Source organism: Scyliorhinus canicula, chromosome 14 (assembly GCF_902713615.1).
Source record: "Scyliorhinus canicula chromosome 14, sScyCan1.1, whole genome shotgun sequence".
Lineage (NCBI taxonomy): Eukaryota > Metazoa > Chordata > Chondrichthyes > Carcharhiniformes > Scyliorhinidae > Scyliorhinus > Scyliorhinus canicula.
Genome location: NC_052159.1, coordinates 75,555,911 through 75,577,117, shown reverse-complemented (window position 1 = coordinate 75,577,117; position 21,207 = coordinate 75,555,911). Strand labels below are relative to the sequence as shown.

At 48.8% G+C, this 21,207-nt stretch overlaps 1 protein-coding gene across 1 annotated transcript in view; it reads right to left on the bottom strand.

The window, feature by feature from the left end:
- Window positions 1-19,664, bottom strand: part of rev1 (REV1 DNA directed polymerase) — a 209,009-nt gene extending 189,345 nt beyond the window's left edge. Inside the window, exon 1 of the mRNA XM_038817781.1 lies at window positions 19,491-19,664. The gene's annotated coding sequence lies outside the window, so the exon portion shown is untranslated. The remainder of the gene's footprint in view (window positions 1-19,490) is intronic.
- Window positions 19,665-21,207: the final 1,543 nt, after the last annotated feature.

Genomic DNA, 21,207 nt, shown 5'->3' with positions numbered 1-21,207 from the left:
TAAGAAAACACAAAATCCCAAGACTGAGCAGTTTTATGATTATGTGTGCAATAGATTTTGCAGGTCAGCAACAAGAGGGAATATTTGGGAACAGCATGGTGGTTCAGTGGTTAGCACTGCTGCCTCACGGCACTGATGACCCGGGTTCGAACCCGGCCCCAGGTGACTGTCCATGTGGAGTTTACACATTCTCCCCATGTCTGTGTGGGTCTCACCCCCACAGCCCAAAGATGTGAAGGGTATTTGAATTGGCCACTATAAATTGCCCCTTAATTGTAAAAAAAAAGAATTGGGTAGTCGAAATTTATATTTTAAAAAAAGGTAATAACTGTCTGCAGCAAGGCTTCCTCACCTTTAAGGTTTTACAGAGCCTCCAGCTGCATACTTCCACTCCCTTTCTTCAGCTTCATCCAATTTGCTGCAGTATGATTCCTAAGCCCACCACTTCAGCACTGTCCTATCTCCTCCTGCCGTCTTTTCCCATGAACACAAGGCAAATAGTTGGTTCCTGCCAAGTTAACATTGGGGAAGCATTGCTTAAAAGCTGATCAAATCACTCCAGGCACAAAATGTGTTCATTACTGTTTCACATGAAGATCCATGATCAACACAAATTGTAGTAGACCAAGATCTGAATCAGTTTAATCAAACTGTATTTATATAGCTGGTTGTAGGATAGCAGTTGCAGATTTTCACTAAAGTGTAGAGCCCAGAAACTGCTGCGGAACCAACTTTTAAATTATTCCCGCTTCTTACAAACATTAATGACCAGCAGCATTTTACAACAGAGGTTCAAGCCACTCGGGGAGCAGCCAGTTGCATGTTCTCAGGTTTGTCCACCCTATATATTTGCTTCCTGTATTGCTGCAGTTTAAATAAACTAAAGATTAACCAAGCGAGTTCTAGAGGAAGTTACCACTGAAGCCAGCAACATGTGTAAATAGAAATTAGAATCAGACATGTCAGAAACCTCCTAGCTGTTTGCCACTGCTGAAAAATGACGGACCACATTTTAAAGTATGAAATGGTTAAGTAACTTGGGTGGAACTATTTCAATTCAGAAAGTGAATTCAGTCTTCACTTTTAATATCTATTGTTCATGTCCCATCTTTTAATCAAGTCTGCATGCAGCTATCCATAAATCTTTAAATAACTTTGCCACTTCATCCCTCCTCACCACTGCAAACTTCCATCACACTCACCCTTCCCTGGGCTGAACTGCAAAATACCACAAATTTCTCGCTGCTCCTGAAAAAAGCAGATAATTCATGCTCGCACAATACAAGGCACATCAAGAGCTGTGTTTGCAAAAGAGAATGCTGAATACTGTACCAGTTATCATCACAAATCATTCCATTCTTACCCACATTATGATCTGACCTTCCTGGACTTGTGTTTAAACATCAGAACAAGGAGGATTGGCTTCCTTTTCACATTGCACAATTAAAGATGTTATTTATGTTGCTGATTATTTGTAGCTGTCTTTTCAAAACACAATGCTGTCTCTATTTACAATCAAAACATTGACTGATTACAGGAAATGTGCGTCTGCCAAGGGTTAGCCATCAACTCACAAACACTTGGCCTCTTTTCATTTTGCCAAGGCAGATGTGATTAATCAACCCACAAGGACATAAACCCACATCGAAGCATTGACTGTAAATCCCTACAACTGAGCTTTTGCAACCCCAGTATGACTATTAATGATTTGTCAAATATTCCTGAAATCAAATACAACTCTTGGATATAAAACAAGATTAATAGACCATAATTATCATTGCGCTCTCCTTCTCTCCCCCAGAAGTTTTGAATTTCATAATATCCATTAAAAGCAGTTTACTACAACAGAAGTGCTTATAAAGCAGGGCCAGGTGAAGCACTTCTAACCCATAAAGAAAAAAATCAGTGCGTGGATCATTTCCACCAAATTACAAGTTTTCAAGTTTCTGAAAAGTCTCATACTGAATTATAACCATGAAAATAGATGCGCTCGATTGCTCTTTGCAATTAAACACTGAGGCTGTTGTATCAGGAGTGCCAAAAACTAAATCTGGATTCAGATTAATTGCTGGTTAACCTGATCTTTTCTGGTTTCCTTGATTCAGGCTATGTTACTTTTGGTTATGCTAACTGGTTCTGAATCTCAAATTCTGCTTTAAGAACATAGAACAGTACAGCACAGAACAGGCCCTTCGGCCCTTGATGTTGTGTCGAGCTTTGTCCGAAACCAAGCTATCCCATTCCCTGTCATTCTGTTGTGCTCCATGTGCCTATCCAATATCCGCTTGAAGGTTCCTGAAGTGTCCGACTCCACTATCACAGCATGCAGTCCATTCCACACTCTAACCACTCTCTGAGTAAAGATACGACCTCGGAAATCCCTCCTATATTTTCCACCCAGAACCTTATAGTTATGCCCCCTTGTAACAGCTACATCCACCTGAGGAAATAGTCTCTGAACGTCCACTCTATCTATCCCCCTCATCATCTTATAAACCTCTATTATGTCGCCTCTCATCCTCCTTCGCTCCAATGAGAAAAGTCCTAGCTCCCTCAACCTTTCCTCATAAGACCTACCCTCCAATACAGGCAGCATCCTGGTAAATCTCCTTTGCACCCTTTCCAATGCTTCCACAACCTTCCTATAATGAGGTGACCAGAACTGCACACAATACCCAAAATGCAGTCTCGTCAGGGTCCTGTACAGTTGCAGCATTACCCCACGGCTCTTAAAGTCAAGCCCCCTGTGAACACACTATAGGCCTTCTTCACGGCTCTATCCACTTGACTGGCAACCTTCAAAGATCTGTGGACATGAACCCCAAGATTGATCTGTTCCTCCACATTCCTCAGAACTCTGCCGTTGACCCTGTAATCCGCATTCAAATTTGTCCTACCAAAATGATTCACCTCGCACTTATCAGGGTTAAACTCCATTTGCCATTTTTGCGGCCCAGCTCTGCATCCTATCAATGTCTCTTTGCAGCTGACAACAGCCCTCCACCTCATTCACTACTCCACCAATCTTGGTGTCATCAGCAAATTTACTGATCCACCCTTCAGCCCCCTCCTCCAAGTCATTTATAAAAATCACAAATAGCAGAGGACCCAGCACTGATCCCTGTGGTACACCGCTAGTAACTGGTCTCCAGTCTGAAATGTTTCCATCCATCACCACCCTCTGTCTTCTATGTGATAGCCAGTTCCTAATCCAATTGGCCAAATGTCCCTCTATCCCACACCTCCTTACTTTCTTCATGAGCCGACCATGGGGAACCTTATCAAACGCCTTACTAAAATCCATGTATACAACATCAACTGCTCTACCTTCAACTACACACTTAGTTACCTCCTCAAAGAATTCAATCAAATTTGTGAGGCAAGACTTACCCTTCACGAATCCGTGTTGACTAGCCCCGATTAAGCTGCATCTTTCCAAATGGTCATTAATCCTATCCCTCAGGACCCTTTCCATTAACTTAGCAACCACCGGAGAAAGACTAACCGGCCTATAATTACCAGGGTCATTCCTATTCCCTTTCTTGAACAGAGGAACAACATTCACTACTCTCCAGTCCTCTGGCACTATCCCCGTGGACAGTGAGGACCCAAAGATCAAAGGCTCTGTAATCTCATCCCTTGCCTCCCAAAGAATCCTAGGATATCTCCCATCTACCCAGGGGATTTGTCGACCCTCAGGTTTTTCAAAATTGCTAATACATCTTCCCTCAGAACATCTACCTCCTCCAGCCTACCCGCCTGTATCACACTCTCATCCTCAAAAACATAGCCCCTCTCCTTGGTGAACACTGAAGAAAAGTATTCATTCAACGCCTCCTATCTCTTCCGACTCCATGCACAAGTTCCCACTACTGTTCTTGACCAGCTCTAACCTCACCCTGGTCATTCTTTTATTTCTCACATAAGAGTAAAACGCCTTGGGGCTTTCCTTGATCCGACCCACCAAGGACTTCTCATGCCTCCTCCTAGCTCTCCTAAGCGCTGTTTTTAGCTGATTCCTTGCTACCTTGTAACCCTCATCCTTACGTACGCTTCCTTTTTCCTCTTGACAAGACATTCAACCTCTTTTGTGAACCATGGTTCCCTCACACGGCCATTTCTTCCCTGCCTGACAGGGACATACCTATCAAGGACACGCAATATTTGTTCCTTGAAAAGCTTCACTTTTCATTTGTGCCTTTCCCTGACAGTTTCTGCTCCCATCTTATGCTCCCTCATTCTTTCCTAATCGCATCATAATTACCCCTCCCCCAATTATAAACCTTGCTCTGCCGTATGGCCTTATCCCTCTCCATTGCAATAGTGAAAGACACCAAATTGTGGTCACTATCTCCAAAGTGCTCTCCCACAAACAAATCTAACACTTGGCCCAGTTCATTACCCAGTACCAAATCCAATGTGGCCCCACCTCTTGTCGGCCTATCCACATATTGTGTCAGGAAACCCTCCTGCACAAACTGTACAAAAAACTGCCCGATCTATATCGTTCGACCTATAGAGGTTCCAATCAATATTTGGAAAGTTAAAGTCACCAATGCCAACTACCCTGAGACCTCCACACCTATCCATAATCTGCTTTGCAATTTCTTCCTCCACATCTCTATTACTATTTGGGGGCCTATAGAAAACTCCTAACAATGTGACAGTTCCTTTCCTATTTCTAACATCAGCCCATATTACCTCAGTAGGCATATCCTCCTCGAACGGCCTTTCTGGAGCCGTTAAACTATCCTTGATTGACAATGCTACTCCTCCACCTCTTTTACCATCTTCCCTACTCTTACTGAAACATCTATACCCCGGAACTTCCAACAACCATTCCTGTTGGGCAGAGAAATAGCAGATGGAGTTCAATCCAGGCAAATGCGAGGTGATGCATTTTGGAAGATCAAATTCAAGAGCGGACTATATGGACAATGGAAGGGTCCTGGGGAAAATTGATGTACAGAGAGATCTGGGAGTTCAGGTCCATTGTACCCTGAACGTGGCAACGCAGGTCGATAGAGCGGCCAAGAAGGCATACAGCATGCTTGCCTTCATCGGACGGGGTATTGAGTACAAGAGTCGGCAGATCATGTTATAGTTGTATAGGACTTTGGTTAGGCCACATTTGGAATACTGCATGCAGTTCTGGTCGCCACATTACCAGAAGGATGTGGATGCTTTGGAGAGGGTGCAGAGGAGGTTCACCAGGATATTATCTGGTATGGAGGGTGCTAGCTATGAAGAAAGGTTGAGTAGATTAGGATTGTTTTCGTTGGAAAGACGGAGGTTTAGGGGGGACCTGATTGAGGTCTACAAAATTATGAGAGGTATGGACAGGGTGGATAGCAACAAGCTTTTTCCAAGATTGGGGGTGTCAGTTACAAGGGATCACGATTTCAAGGTGAGAGGTGGAAAGTTTAAGGGAGATGTGCGTGGAAAGTTTTTTACGCAGAGGGTGGTGGGTGCCTGAAACGCTTTACCAGCGGAGGTGGTAGAGGCAGGCACGATAGCATCATTTAAGAGGCATCTAGACAGGTATATGAACGGGCGGGAACAGAGGGAAGTAGACCTTGGAAAATAGGAGACAGGTTTTAGATAAAGGATCTGGATCGGCGCAGGCTGGGAGGGCCGAAGGGCCTGTTCCTGTGCTGTAATTTTTTTTGTTCTTTGTCCCTGTTCTAACCATGTCTCCATAATGGCTACAACATCGTAGTCCCAAGTACCAATCCACACTCCAAGTTCACCTACCTTATTCCGGATGCTCCTTGCATTAAAGTAGACACACTTCAACCCACCTTTCTGTTTGCTGGTACACTCCTGCGACCTTGATACCCTCCTCAGTACCTCACTACTCTCAATACCACACTACTCTCAACACTGGCTTCTGGACTACTGCTCGTTTTCCCAGCCCCCTGACAAATTAGTCCCCCCCCCCCCCCCCCCGAAGAGCCGTGGCAAATTTCCCTCCCAGGATATTGGTGCCCCTCTGATTCAGGTGCAAACCATCCTGTTTGTACAGGTCCCACCTTCCCCAGAATGTGCTCCAATTATTCACATAACTGAAACCCTCCCTGCCGCCATGTGTTTATCTGCACTCTCTTCCTGTTCCTCAACTCGCTAGCACGTGGCGCCGGCCACAAACCAGAGATGACAACATGGTTTGTCCTGGCTCTCAGCTTCCACCCTAGCTCCCTAAATTCCTGTTATAAATGTCTGTCCGAGACCTCACGGACCCAGGCACCCGGGAGGCAACATACCATCCGTGAGTCTCTTTCGTTGCCACAGAACCGTCTATCTGTCCCTCTATCGACTCCCCAATAACTATTGCTCTCCTGCTCTCCCCCTTCCCTTCTGAGCCACAGGGACAGACTCAGTGCTGGAGATCCGTTCACCGTGGCTTACCCCTGGTACGTCATCCCCCCACCAGTATCCAAAGTAGTATACTTGTTACTAAGGGGAACAACCACAGGGGATACCTGTACTGACTGCTTCCTCCCAACCCCTCTCACCGTCACCCACCTATCTTCATTCTTCGGAGTAACTACATCACTGAAGCTACTGTCTATCTATGACCACTTCTGCCTCCCGAATGATCCGAAGTTCATCCAGCTCGAGCTCCAGTTCCCTAACGTGGTTTCGGAGGAGCTGGAGATGGGTGCACTTCCCACAGGTGAAATCAGCAGGGACACTGACAGTGTCCCTCACCTCAAACATTCTGCAGGAGGAACATTGCACTGCCTTCCCTGCCATCCCCCCTAGATAACTTGCGGTAAAAACAAGAAAAAGATAGAGCTTACCTGATATTCATTCACCCCCTTAGGTTAGAGGAGGTGGAAGAGTGGGGGACACTACAAGGGTAGTGTCTCGGGTTTAGCAACCGCCCAATTTAAATACAAGTTTAAAAAAAAAAGTCCCGGCTGTCTTTCCTCTAGCGCTGTTTTTACTCTTCCGGCTTTCTCTCCCCTTGCGCTGTTTTCACTCCCCCGACTCTCTCTCTCTCCTCTCGCTGTTTTCACTCTCCCGACTGTCTCTCCTCTCTTGCTGTTTTCACTCTCCCGACTGTCTCTCTCTCTCCTCTCGCTGTTTTCACTCTCCCGACTCTCTCTCCTCTCGCTGTTTTCACTCTCCCGACTGTCTCTCTCTCCTCTCTTGCTGTTTTCACTCTCCCGACTGTCTCTCCTCTCTTGCTGTTTTCACTCTCCAGACTGTCTCTCCTCTCTTGCTGTTTTCACTCTCCCGACTGTCTCTCCTCTCTTGCTGTTTTCACTCTCCAGACTCTCTCTCCTCTCGCTGTTTTCACTCTCCCGACTGTCTCTCTCTCCTCTCTTGCTGTTTTCACTCTCCCGACTGTCTCTCTCTCTCCTCTCGCTGTTTTCACTCTCCCGACTGTCTCTCCTCTCTTGCTGCTTTCACTCTCCAGACTGTCTCTCCTCTCGCTGTTTTCACTCTCCCGACTGTCTCTCTCTCTCTTGCTGTTTTCACTCTCCCGACTCTCTCTCTCTCTCTCGCTGTTTTCACTCTCCCGACTCTCTCTCTCTCTCTCGCTGTTTTCACTCCCCCAACAGTCTCTCCTCTCGCGCTGTTTTCAATGTCCCGGCTGTCTCTCCTCTCGCGCTGTTTACCCAAGAAAGACATGCTCGCTGGGACATTATACTATGTTAAATGCACTATATAAATGCAAGTTGTTGCCACAGCAAAAAAAAAAGAGATTAGGGTCAGAAGAGTGACCGAGCTCTTCAGTCAAAAGTCTAGGGGAGAATAGGAGAGCTTCAAGATAGCAGGCAGAAGGGAGACAGCAGAGATCAAAGGGCTCAAAAGACTTTTGAGTGCATGATGTACACAATAGACACCACTATTTATGGCAAAGTCTTCAGTCTCAGCCCCTCCCTAAATCTCCTCCCACACCTGTGTCTTTGGCTAAGTTTCCCACCTCTTTTAAACCCCTCCGATTAACGTCCAGAAATGCTGGATGTCCTCAGAAAGCATCTTTGGAGAAAGAAAAATAGTTAATATTTCAAATTGATGACCTTTTGTCTGATGCACGAAAGGTTAGAGAGATCACAGGTTTTAAGCATGTAAAGAAAGGGAAAGGAGAAGATCAAAGAGAAGATCTGCAGATTGTTCGACGGTAGGAGAGATTAGGAATAATGGTGTCTTTTATGTTGCAACATCATCCTTTTTGTATTAATCTCTCTTGTCTGTCAGATCTTCTCTTTTTATTCTTTCCTCTCCCCCACCCCTGTACTTGCTTAAAACCTGTTACATTTCTAATTAGTTCTGATGAAAGGTCAGTGACCTGAAGCATGGCCTATTTCTTTCTGCTGTCAAATTGCCACTGTCTGTTTTGATTTTGCATTGAGGTTCAGTGTCTGTTCCTTCCTAGCTCCAAAAAGGATTTGGGATTATTTCACATTAAAGGTGCTGCATAATTTAAAGTTTTTGTCTATTCCAATGGATTCCTGGCTGGTGTCTCACATTCTACTCCGTGTAACCTTGAGGACATCCAGAACTTTGCTGCCTATGTCAGAATTTGTACAAATCTTGTTCCCCTATTGCCAATGTTCACTGATCTACATTGGTTTCCTGCCAAGTGATACAATCCCAGTTGATGTCATAACCCTGGCTCAAAAGACTGTAACTTTGACTATTTCTTATAGGACCATAAGACATAGGGGCAGAATTTGGCCATTCGACCCATCGGGTCTGCTCTGCCATTTAATCATGGCTGATATGTTTCTCACCCCCATTCTCCTGACTTCTCCCTATAACCCCTGATCCCCTATTAATTAAGAACCTATCTGCCTGTCTTAAAGACACTCAGTGAATTGGCCTCTACAGCCTTTGCTTCTTCACCTCTCCTCTAAAACGTCTATATTCAGTTTGATTTTCAATTATATTCTCTGCCCAACACCTGTCACAAGCACACTTTTTTAAATGTGAAGGCACAGAGTCACAGGATTGCTAATTAGTTTTAACATTTTTTTATTAAACATGTAAAAATTGGACTATAATTCAATAAGCTTTACTCTCCCCTAGGTTAACAATTCATACAGGTTTCAAGATTAATACGGATGGCAAGGTACATTTGAAGCTACAATGGCCTCATTAGCACACAAAGTCCTTTATTGTTAAAATGCACAGATTGACTGTGGTCAAATACTCTGCTCAGAACCCAAGTTAGTGTCTACGGATTTCTCCACAGAATCCTCACAAACTCTAATCCCCAAAATATGCTTTAAAATATTCTCTCATAATCATGCTTTCCTTTAGTGGTTTGCATTCAATAACAATAACACTGCAATGAAGTTACTGTGAAAATCCCCGAGTCGCCACACTACGGCGCCTGTTCGGGTACACAGAGGGTGAATTCAGAATATCCAATTCACCTAACAAAAATATTTTTCAGGACTTGTGGGGGAAACCAGAGCACACAAAGGAAACCCATGCAGGCACAGGAGATTGTGTAGACTCTGCACAGACAGTGACCCAAGCAGGGAATCAAACCTGGGTCTTGGCACTGTGAAGCAAGCATTAACCACTGTGATACTGTGCCGCCCCCATTCAGAAATCCAGTCCACGTTTACCAAAAGATGCTTGTGAACAAGAGATTCCGCTCCACTTTTACCAGCGAATGCACTCCAGGATATTTTCAGAATTAAGAAGCAATCCACCTACACTGGTTGTGGGAGTAAGACCCATGCAGACACGGGGAGAACGCGCCAACTCAACACGGACAGTTACCCTGGGTCGGGATCGACCCCGGGTCCTTGGCCCTGTGAGGCAGTAGTGTTAATCACTGCGCCACCGTGCCGCCCCTGCACACCAGGATTTGACACCAACCCATTTAGGATTCCTTTGTCTCGACTGACTTCTACAGCTGATCGCGTCTCAGCTTTTTCCGTGCTCCCCATGAACATTATCCTGTTCTATTTCCAGGTTTCTAGAACCAACTGCCCTTTGACTCTTCTGTGTTGGCTTTCTTGCATTTCACTGCTCTGACCAGAGCTATGAGAGCTGCCTTATTGCTCTCTTCCTGTCTCCAACTGCTGTTAGCAGAGTTGTGAGAGATGTTCCCTATCGGCAATAACTACTCTGACTTCCAGTTAAAACTAAAGAACAAAGGAACATTATTTCCCCTTACTTTTCAGACTGTATTACAGTTGGAATTTAACCAATCCCCACATATACAAATCTCTTTGTCCAACGTGAAGCTAGTAATAAGTCCCTTCCAGGCACAGAAATATTAAATTAAGCCCACCTAAAACTATACCTTATTTCTAATGTTTGCCCATATAAATCCCTTAAAGCTACCTTTGTTTTCCTAACACAAGCAGCATCTTGATTTAAAAATTATCATCCTTGTTTTAAAGCCCTCCATCGTCTTGTCTCTCCCCATCTCTGCAATCTCCTCCAGATCTACAACCTTCTATTAAATCTGTGTTCCTCTGATTCTGACCTTTTGCACATCCCTGATCCCTACTTTACCATTGGTGGTTGTGCGTTCAGTAGCTAGGCCCCAAGCTCCAGAATACCCTCCCTACACCTCGCTTTTCATCAGCTGTCCAAATATTTTTCTTTGTGGTTTGATTTCATACTTTAGCTTATAATGCTCTTGTAAAGCATCTTGGGATATTTAACTACATTAAAGGACTTTGCAAGTTATTCTGCTGCTGTCCTAGGCATAGAAGCAAAAATCATCGCAGCAAAGGAAGAAGCCAAGCCATCTACCACATTTGTGCTAGTTCTGTAGAAAGCACGTTCTCCCAGTGTCTTCATGGTTTCCTCCGGGTGCTCCAGTTTCCTCCCACAAATCCCAAAAGACGTGCTTATTAGGTGAATTGGACATTCTGAATTCTCTCAGTGTATCCGAACAGGCAGCGGAATGTGGCAACTAGGGGACTGTCACAGTAACTTCACTGCAGTGTTAATGTAAGCCTACTTGTGACAATAATGATTATTATTATAGAAGAACAATGTACTTGATTTCACCCCATCTTTCCTTGAATATTTTCATTGTGTTGTATCAAATACAGAGTGCAGTTCAGTTTACCTGGTTGCATATACACCAAACTGGTGTAAGTCTACCCTACTGAAGTGCGTTTGAACTTGCAGAGAAAACGAAGATGGCCTATGTTTTTTGCAATGTGTCAGTTTTAAGCGTTAAAACTGGAGCTAACACGAGAAATAGATGGGCACTATTTCATCCTATACTATCAATTTGGTGGTCTGTTAACGTTAATTAGCTGAATAACAAGGAGACCATGATAGAAATGTCAGCCCTTCATCACTTGAGTGGTCATCGGGTTAATTGGTGGATCAAGGGCATGATTGTGCTCCTGTATTAATACTCCAGCATTTCTAATGCATTTTGCCATTTCCCTGTGCTTTATCTCTTATTTACATTCATCTGTTGGCAATAATTTTAAAAGAAATGCTGGCTAACAAAATTCATACTAGACCAAGCTGAACTTGAATTGAGTAGCACTTATTGCCTCCGATGAAAAGTATCTGGACTAAGATAATTCCACTATAGAGGAAGACCAGAATGACCTGAACACAGAAATAGAGAAAGTCGAGGCAAGAAACATCCGAAATAAAATTAAAACAAGTACAGCTCTATCCCTAAATGGCTTTGTCACGAATATATTCAGAAAGGGTAAAACAGCAGAGACAAAAGAACTGGAGAAGTCAGAAGGGCCATTACTGTTCCTCCTCCTCCTTGCTATGCTCAAATACCACATGTACCTGAAGGACTGTGTGGGGACCTCTCGCCTCCAATGCCACTCTTAGCTTGTTACCATAACTCATGCAAGCAGCCCAATGGAGAGGTCCTGTGAAATTGGCACAGCTGAAATTATTATAATTGAATATTAAATGCCATTGAAATGGTACATAGAACCACAGAAAATAGGAGGCGGCCATTCAGGCCGTCAAAACTGTTCCAACATTCAATGTGATTATCACTGATCCTCTATCTCAATACTCCCTCACTCTCCCCATATCCCTTGATGCCTTTAATGTCTAGAAATCTGTTTCTTACTTAAATCTATTTGGTTACTTGGCCTCCACAACGTTATGTGGTTGAGAATTCCACAGATTCACCAACCTCTAAGTGAGGAAATGTTTCAGTCCTTAATAGTGTTATCCGTATCCTGAGACTGTGACCCCTTGTTCTACTCACCAGTCAGGGGAAATATCATTCTTACATCTAATCTGTCCAGCCCTGTCAGGATTTTGTGCACTTCAATAAGATCCTCTCTCATTCTTCGAAACTCGAGTGAATACAGGCCTAGTCGACCCAATCTCTCCGCATGCGACAATCCTGCCATCCTGGTGAACCTTCACTGCACTACCTCTGTATCAAGTGTATCTTTTTTTAGGTAATGAGAACAAATCTTCACACCAATGCTCCTGCTGTGGTCTTACCAATGCCCTGTACATCCTTGCTGCTGTAGCAAATCATCTTGATGTAAAAGACCATGACTGACAAAGTATTAGATCATGAGAACTTGGAGTAGACATGAAGCCCCTTGTGCCTGCTGTGATTCAATAAGATGATAGTTTGTCAGATCATGGCCTCAATGCCACTTTCCTGCCTGTGCCTCATAACCCTCAACACCCCTGAAGCTCAACAATTTGTATCTCAGCCTTGAACACATTCAATGATCCAGCCACCACTGCTCACTGGGAAAGTGAATTCCAAAGATTATCAACCCTTGGAGAGAAGAAATTCCTCCTCATTTCCATCTTTAAATTGGTGATCCCATATTCTGAAATGATGCCGCCTATTGCTCGATTCCCTCACAGGGATAAACATCCTCTCAGGATCTTCCGTCATCCCCCGAACTATCATATATTTTTCAGTAAGATATTACAATCCTAATCTAGGTAGAAACATGGGGTTGAGGTTGGGAATCTGGAATTGAGGTTACAATCAGATTAACCATTATTGAATGGCAGAGCAGGATAGAGGGGCCGAATGGACCACTACTGCTCCGTATTGGGCTGATTTAGCACAGTGGGCTAAGACAGCTGGCTTGTAATGCAGAACAAGACCAGCAGCGCGGGTTCAATTCCCCTTCCAGCCTCCCCGAACAGGCGCCGTATTGTGATGACTAGGGGCTTTTCACAGTAACTTCATTGAAGCCTACTTGTGACAACAAGTGATTATTATTATTGTATGTTTCTACACATCCCCGAAGAAACCTTGTTCACAACATGATTAAGACCCAATTTGAAATGTGAAGTTCCAAATTAAAGCATTGCCACTCTGATACTGATTAGGGAATAGCACCTTAAAAGAATTGGACCAGAGCTCCCCGGGGAAATTCTCCCCTCCCCCAAAGAATACGCAAGGGATTTTCTCTGCAGAAGGACTTTGCTTCGATTGCTTGCACAATCTAAAATGAACATACTCCCACACAGGAGAACATCAACTGCAAAGCATGTTTTGCACAAACTTGGTAGCTGGATGTGTTTTAACAGAAAATGTGACATTATTCCGATATATAATTATAATTTCTACATATATATTTCAGGGCAAACTAATAGTAAACAAAGTTACTGCAAAAGTTCTTGGAGCTGGTATCTAACAAGGCCTCAAATAGACAAATGTTGACAATCATGGACAAATTAATACCAGAAATAAAGACTTAAAGGGAAATGGAAATCGCATCAATATTTTAAATGACAAGAAAACAGCTAAAATATAACCAAAACTTCCTTTAATCCCTGCAGGTAGAGAAACCACAGAACCTGAATGACATTTGTCAATTCTTTTTTAAAATATTTTTTATTCTCCGTCTTTTTCACATTTTATCCCAAATTTACACCCACCAGCAATAAACAATAATCCTCTAGCTTTGGACAGGACCAAAACATACGAACGTGATTAGCAACACCCCCCCCCCCCCCCCCCCCCCCCCTCTCACCCCCTCAATGTTCACACACATCTTCTATTTCTTCAAAGAATCGGCTCATCCTCGCCCTCGTGAGGTGTGCTCGGTATATCACCTTCATCTGTATCAGCGCCAACCTCGCACACGAGGTGGAGGCATTTACTCTCCGGAGCACCAAACACCAGACCCCCTCCTCTATAACCTCTCCCAACTCTTCCTCCCACTTTGCTTTGATCCCTTCCAGTGGTGCCTTCTCTTCCAAAATAGCGCCGTAAACGGCTGACACTACCCCCTTCTCCAGTCCCCCTATCGTCAGCACATCCTCCAGCAATGTGGAGGCCGGTTCCTCTGGGAAGCTCTGTATCTCCTTCCTAGCAAAATCTCGAATCTGCATGTATCTAAACATTTCCCCCTGCTCCAGCCCATACTTCACTTCCAGCTCCCCGGAGACCCCTAAGAAACAAATCTTTTAGTGTCTTAATCCCCATCTCCAAAAATTTCCATCCCACCTCCCTGGCTCAAATCTGTGGTTCCCTCGAATCGGTATTTCCCTTGACCCTGCCCCCAATCCAAAGTGTTGGTGAAACTGCCTCCAAATTCTCAATTAAGCTATTATTACCGGACTCCGAGTATTTCCCCAGGGCTATCGGGAGCGGCACTGTTGCTCGTGCTTTCAATCCTGACCCCCTGCACAAACTCTCTTCTATTCTGACCCACTGGGAATAAACCCCTCTGACCCAGCTCCGTACCTTCTCCACATCCTTCGCCCAGTAGTAATACATCAGGGTCGGAAGACCCAAACCCTCTGCCTGCCTTCCCCTCTGTAGCAGCACCTTTCTAACTTTGGCCACCTCCCCTCCCCATATGAACGAAGTAATCCTTCCCTCAATCTCTCTGAAAAAAGCCTTTGGCAGGCATTGAAAAATAAACAGAAATCGCGGCAACACGTTCATTTTAACCACCTGTACCGACCCGCCAGTGACCCAGGGAGACCCACTTTGCCAAATCTACTTTCACTCTCCCCACCAAACTAGAAATGTAGTACCTGCAGAGCCCCCCCCCCCCCAGGCAACCTGCACCCCCAGGTACCTAAAGTGAGTCCCTGCCCTACGGAATGGCTGCCCCCCTACCCCTGCCCAAGACACCACAAAATACTCACTCTTGTCCAGATTTAGTTTGTACCCCGAGAAAGACCCAAACACTCGAAGCACCTCCAATATTCCCCCGATCGACACACTCGGTTCCGACACGTATAACAGCAACTCATCGGCATATAAGGACACCCTCTGCTCTATCCCTCCCCGCACGATTGCTTTCCATAATTCTGAACTTTGTAATGCAATGGCCAACGGCTCAATTGTGAGTGCAAACAGCAGGGGGGACATAGGACATCCCTGCAAAAAACCCACGGTGGAGAGAAAAGTATCTCGAGCTGATGTTGTTTGTGCGGACACTCGCCCTCGGGTCCTTATATAGTAGCTTTACCCAGTTAACAAATCTTGGTCCAATCCCAAGCCGCTCCAGAACTGCCATCAAGTACCCCCATTCTACCCGGTCAAACGCCTTTTCAGCGTCCAATGCCACAACCAGCTGTTTCCTTCCCCTCTGCCGGTGCCATAACAACGTTCAACGCCCTTCTAAAGTTTGAAAAGAGCTGCCTCCCTCTCACGAACCCCATCTGATCTTCACCTATCACCTTCGGGCCTACTTGCTCGTACTTTCGCCAATACTTTTGCGTCCACATTCAGAAGTGATATGGGCCTATACGACCCGCACTTCCGTCGGGTCCTTATCTTTTTTTAGCAACAGGGAAATCGATGCCTGCCCCAAAGTTTGTGGCAACACCCCCTTCCCTATCTCCTCTTCAAACATCCCCACCATCAGGGGTGCCAGCTTATCGTTGAATTTTTTATAATATTCCCCGGAAACCCATCCAGCCCTGCCATCTTCCCTTACTGCATCCTCCCAATCGCATCTTTTATCTCCTGCTCCACTATCGCTCATTCTAATGTAGCCCTGTCCCCCTCCCCCTAACCTCGGGTACTCCAACCCATCCAGAAATTCCTGCATCTCACGGTCTCCCCCAGGTTGCTCTGACCTGTACAACCTCTCATAAAATTCCTCAAAAACATTGTTAATCAGATCCGGAGCCACCACCAACTTCCCTGTCTTATCCCTCACCTGAACAATTTCCCTTACTGTTGCCTTCCTTATCTCCATGTTTGTAAACTTCACGCCTTGCTCGTCTCAGTTGGCGCACCGGCTTCCTCGTAGATAGTCGATCAAAGCTCGCCTGTAGTTCCTTCCTCTTTTTCAGTTTTGCTGGGTCCCCATCTTCTGCATAACTCCTATCCACCTCCAACATCTCATCTATTACCCTCTGCCGCTCCAACCTCTCCTCTTTGTCCACCCTGGCCTTAAAATAAATCACCTCACCCTTCACCACCACCTTTAGAGACTCCCAGACAACTGCCTTCGACACCTCACCCATACAGTTGAAATCTACATATTCCTCAATTACCTTTTCAATTTTGTCACAGAACACTTGGTCCCCCAATAGTCCCACATCTAAATTCCACCCCGGCCTTTGCGCTACCCACTTCCCCAGTACAATATCCACCCAATGCGGAGCATGATCTGTCACTACAATTGCCAAGTATTCCGACCCCGTAAACCCAGCCAGCAAAACCTTCCCCACCAAAAAAAGTCGATCCGCGAGTATACCTTATGGACTGCTGAGAAAAATGAGTACTCCAGCTCCTTCGGGTGCAGAAACCTCCAAGGGTCCACCCCACCCATTTCAACCATTAGCCAGCCAATGCCTTCGCCCCCCCTTGATGAGACCAGCGTGCGCGGCCGTGACCTGTCCAACCTTGGCTCCTGCATCAAGTTCCAGACCCCCCCCCCCACTATCAGTTTGTGTGTGTCCAAGTCGGGGATGGCCCGAAAAACACCTTCTTTGTGAATCACACATCGTCCCAACTGGGACCGTATACACTTAACAGCGCCACTATGGAAGCCCCCCTCTCCCCACTGGAAGGAGGGGAAGCCCCCCTCTCCCCATTGGAAGGGGGGGGGAAGCCCCCCTCTCCCCGAGCTAAGGGGAGATGCCCCCCTCTCCCAGAGCGAAGGGGAGATGCCCCCCTCTCCCCGAGCAAAGGGGAGATGCCCCCCTCTCCCCGAGCAAAGGGGAGATGCCCCCCTCTCCATGAGCGAAGGGGAGATGACCCCCTCTCCATGAGCGAAGGGGAGATGCCCCCCTCTCCCCGAGCGAAGGGGAGATGACCCCCTCTCCATGAGCGAAGGGGAGATGACCCCTTCTCCATGAGCGAAGGGGAGATGCCCCCCCTCTCCCCGAGCGAAGGGGAGATGCCCCCCTCTCCCCGAGCGAAGGGGAGATGCCCCCCTCTCCCCGAGCGAAGGGGAGATGCCCCCCTCTCCCCGAGCGAAGGGGAGATGCCCCCCGCTCCCCGAGCGAAGGGGAGATGCCCCCCTCTCCCCGAGCGAAGGGGAGATGCCCCCCTCTCCCCGAGCGAAGGGGAGATGCCCCCCTCTCCATGAGCGAAGGGGAGATGCCCCCCCCCTCTCCCCGAGCGAAGGGGAGAGCCTCCCCCGGATTGAGGATAAACCCTCCCTCGGATTAATGGGAAAACCTTCCCCCTAGATTAAGGGGCAGCCCTCCCCCCCGGATTATGGGGGCAGCCTACCCCCGGATTATGGGGACACCCTCCCCCCGTCCCCGGATTATGGGGACAGCCCACCCCCGGATTATGGGGACAGCCCCCCACCCCCGTCCCCGCATTATGGGGACAGCCCTACCCCCATATTATGGGGACAGCCCCACCCCCAGATTATGGGGACAGCCCCCCGTCTCCCCCCCATATTATGGGGACAGCCCCTCCCTCCCCAGATTATGGGGACAGCCCCCGTCACATCCCATATTATGGGGACAGCCCCCCACCCCTCCCCAGATTATGGGGTCAGCCCCCAGTCCCCATATTATGGGGACAGCTGCCCCCCCCCCAATTATGGGGACAGCAGCCCCCCCCCCCCCGATTATGGGGACAGCCCCCCCCGGATTATGGGGACAGCGCCCCCCGATTATGGGGACAGCGCCCCCCCCCCGGATTATGGGGACAGCTCCCCCCAATTATGGGGACAGCAGCCCCCCCCCCCCCCCCCGATTATGGGGACAGCCCCCCCCGGATTATGGGGACAGCTCCCCCCGATTATGGGGACAGCCCCCCCCCCCCGGATTATGAGGATACCCCCCCCGATTATGGGGACAGCGCCCCCCCCCCGGATTATGGGGATGCCCCCGGATTATGGGGCCACCCCCGGATTATGGGGATGCCCCCGGGATTATGGGGCTACCCCCGGATTATGGGACAGCCCCCCCCCCCCGTCCCCGGATTATGGGGACAGCCCTACCCCCAGATTATGGGGACAGCCTCACCCCCAGATTATGGGGACAGCCCCCCGTTTCCCCCCCAGATTATGGGGACAGTCCCCCCCCCCAGATTATGGGGACAGCAGCCCCTCCCCCCCCAATTATGGGGACAGCCCCCCCAGATCATGGGGACAGCCCCCCCCCGGATTATGAGGACACCCCCCCGATTATGGGGACAGTGCGCCCCCCCCGGATTATGCGGACGCCCCCGGATTATGGGGATACCCCCGGATTATGGGGACAGCCCCCCCCGGATTATGGGGACAGTGCGCCCCCCCGGATTATGGGGACGCCCCCGCATTATGGGGACAGCCCCCCCCCCCCGGGATTATGGGGTCAGACCCCCCCCCCCCGGGATTATGGGGACAGCCCCCCCCCCGGGATTATGGGGACAGCCCCCCCCCCGGGATTATGGGGACAGCCCCCCCCCGGGATTATGGGGACAGCCCCCCCCCCCCCGGGATTATGGGGACAGCCCCCCCCCCCCGGGATTATGGGGACAGCCCCCCCCCCCCCGGGATTATGGGGACAGCCCCCCCCCCACCCGGGATTATGGGGACAGCCCCCCCCCCCCGGATTATGGGGACAGCCCCCCCCCCCCCCGGATTATGGGACAGCCCCCCCCCCCTGGATTATGGGGACAGCCCCCCCCCTGGATTATGGGGACAGCCCCCCCCCCTGGATTATGGGGACAGTCCCCCCCCCGGATTATGGGGACAGCCCCCCCCCCTGGATTATGGGGACAGCCCCCCCTGGATTATGGGGACAGGCCCACCCCCCCCCGGGATTATGGGGACAGCCCCCCCCCCCGGGATTATGGGGACTCCCTCTGGCTCAGTCTGGGTTGACTGCCGGGGATGTGGGTCTGAGGGGCGGAGACTGTCCTCAGTTCACCCCCGCCCGGGGCTCCCGGCCCTGTCCTCTCCCCGGGGAGGCGCCAACACTGTTTATGTCTGAGCTCCGGGCGGCGCCAGGGCTGCGGCATCAGAGCAGAGACAGAGCCCGGGGAGGAGAGGGGCCGGCCGGGGGAGGGGACGGGACCGGACCGGACCGGGGGAGGGGAGAGGGGCCGGGGGAGGGGAGAGGGGCCGGGGGAGGGGACCGGAGCTGCCGGCACGTAATCGAGAATCACTCACCTCTCACGGCCTCACACTCATCCCGGCCTCGATTACCGGCTGCCGTCCTTCTCCCTCCTAATGCCGCCACTCGCCGACCGGGCCGCCGGCCTCTGACCCTCACTCCGGTCTCCACAATCGCTCCATTCCCGCTTCACCCCGCCCCGTCCGCCCGTTCCGGCACCGTCTGCAACCGCCCACTTACAGCGACACCGGGCGGTGAGTCCCTGTAACTACACCACTCACAGCGACACCGGGCGGTGAGTCCCTGTAACTACACCACTCACAGCGACACCGGGAGGTGAGACTCTGCAACTACACCACTCACAGCGACACCGGGCGGTGAGTCCCTGTAACTACACCACTCACAGCGACACTGGGCGGTGAGTCCCTGTAACTACACCACTCACAGCGACACCGGGAGGTGAGTGCCTGTAACTACATCACTCACAGCGACACCGGGAGATGAGACTCTGCAACTACACCACTCACAGCGACACCGGGCGGTGAGTCCCTGTAACTACACCACTCACAGCGACACCGGGAGATGAGTGCCTGTAACTACATCACTCACAGCGACACTGGGAGGTGGGTCTCTGTAACTACACCACTCACAGCGACACCGGGAGGTGAGTGCCTGTAACTACATCACTCACAGCGACACTGGGCGGTGAGTCTCTGCAACTACATTACTCACAGCGACACCTGGAGGTGTGTCTCTGTAACTACACCACTCACAGCGACACCGAGTGGTTGGTCCCTGTAACTACACCACGCACAGTTGCACCATAATGTGGAGACACCATGATGTGGCGACACCAGGTAGAGAGTTCCTGTAACTACATCACTCAGCGACACCGGGAGGTGAGACCATGTAACTACATCACTCACAGCGACACCGGGAGGTGAGTCCCTGTAACTACATCATTCACAGCGACACTGGGTGGTGAGTCCATGTAACTACAGCACTCACAGCAGCACTGTGCTCCAGCCTCTGCTGTTATCATTGAGAGTAGTGAATTTCTTCAGCGAAGTTTGCACTGCAGTTTAGTGGGCCGGGCAGGAAGTTGAGTACCCCACTGTCATGTCTAGGCACCATATTTAAAAAGCACCTGGTAATGTACCATCAATTGATGACAGACGAGGAGTCGGGAGAAAAACTGTGGCTTTAATCAGCTTAAAGACACGGGCTGGCAGCCGGTCCCAGAATGAGGGCAGGGCCGGAGATTGGCCACCTTTATACATGAGCCCGAGGGGAGGAGCCACAGGCAAAGCCAGCAGGGACAAGCCCAGGCATGTAACAATGCAACAGTACAGTACAGTGGTTTACCACACCTGAACAATCATTCTGTCATCGTGTCAGGGCTTTAGGAGACATGAAGTGTCTATGAGAAGATAGCAGGCTCTGGTGTCATGCTTCAGCGATGCATTCCTGGAAATTCTCTTCCAGGCCGTCAAAGGCATCTCTAGTCAGAGTCAGGTGACGGGCCTCTGGAACTGGCCACATAAAATATAATGGAGATTCAGAGAGATGCACAGGGACATCAGTCTGTCTTCAACAGGGTAGAACGAGAGATGGAGAAGTCTGTCCACAAGCTCTCTGATGTTGTGACTCTGGCATGTGAAGACATGGAAGTCACCATAGGGAAAATGCTGGATGCTTTGGAGACCCAGATCCAGCAATTTCTGCCAGATATGCACTTGAACCTGCACACCATCGCTGTAGCTATGGCTGCAT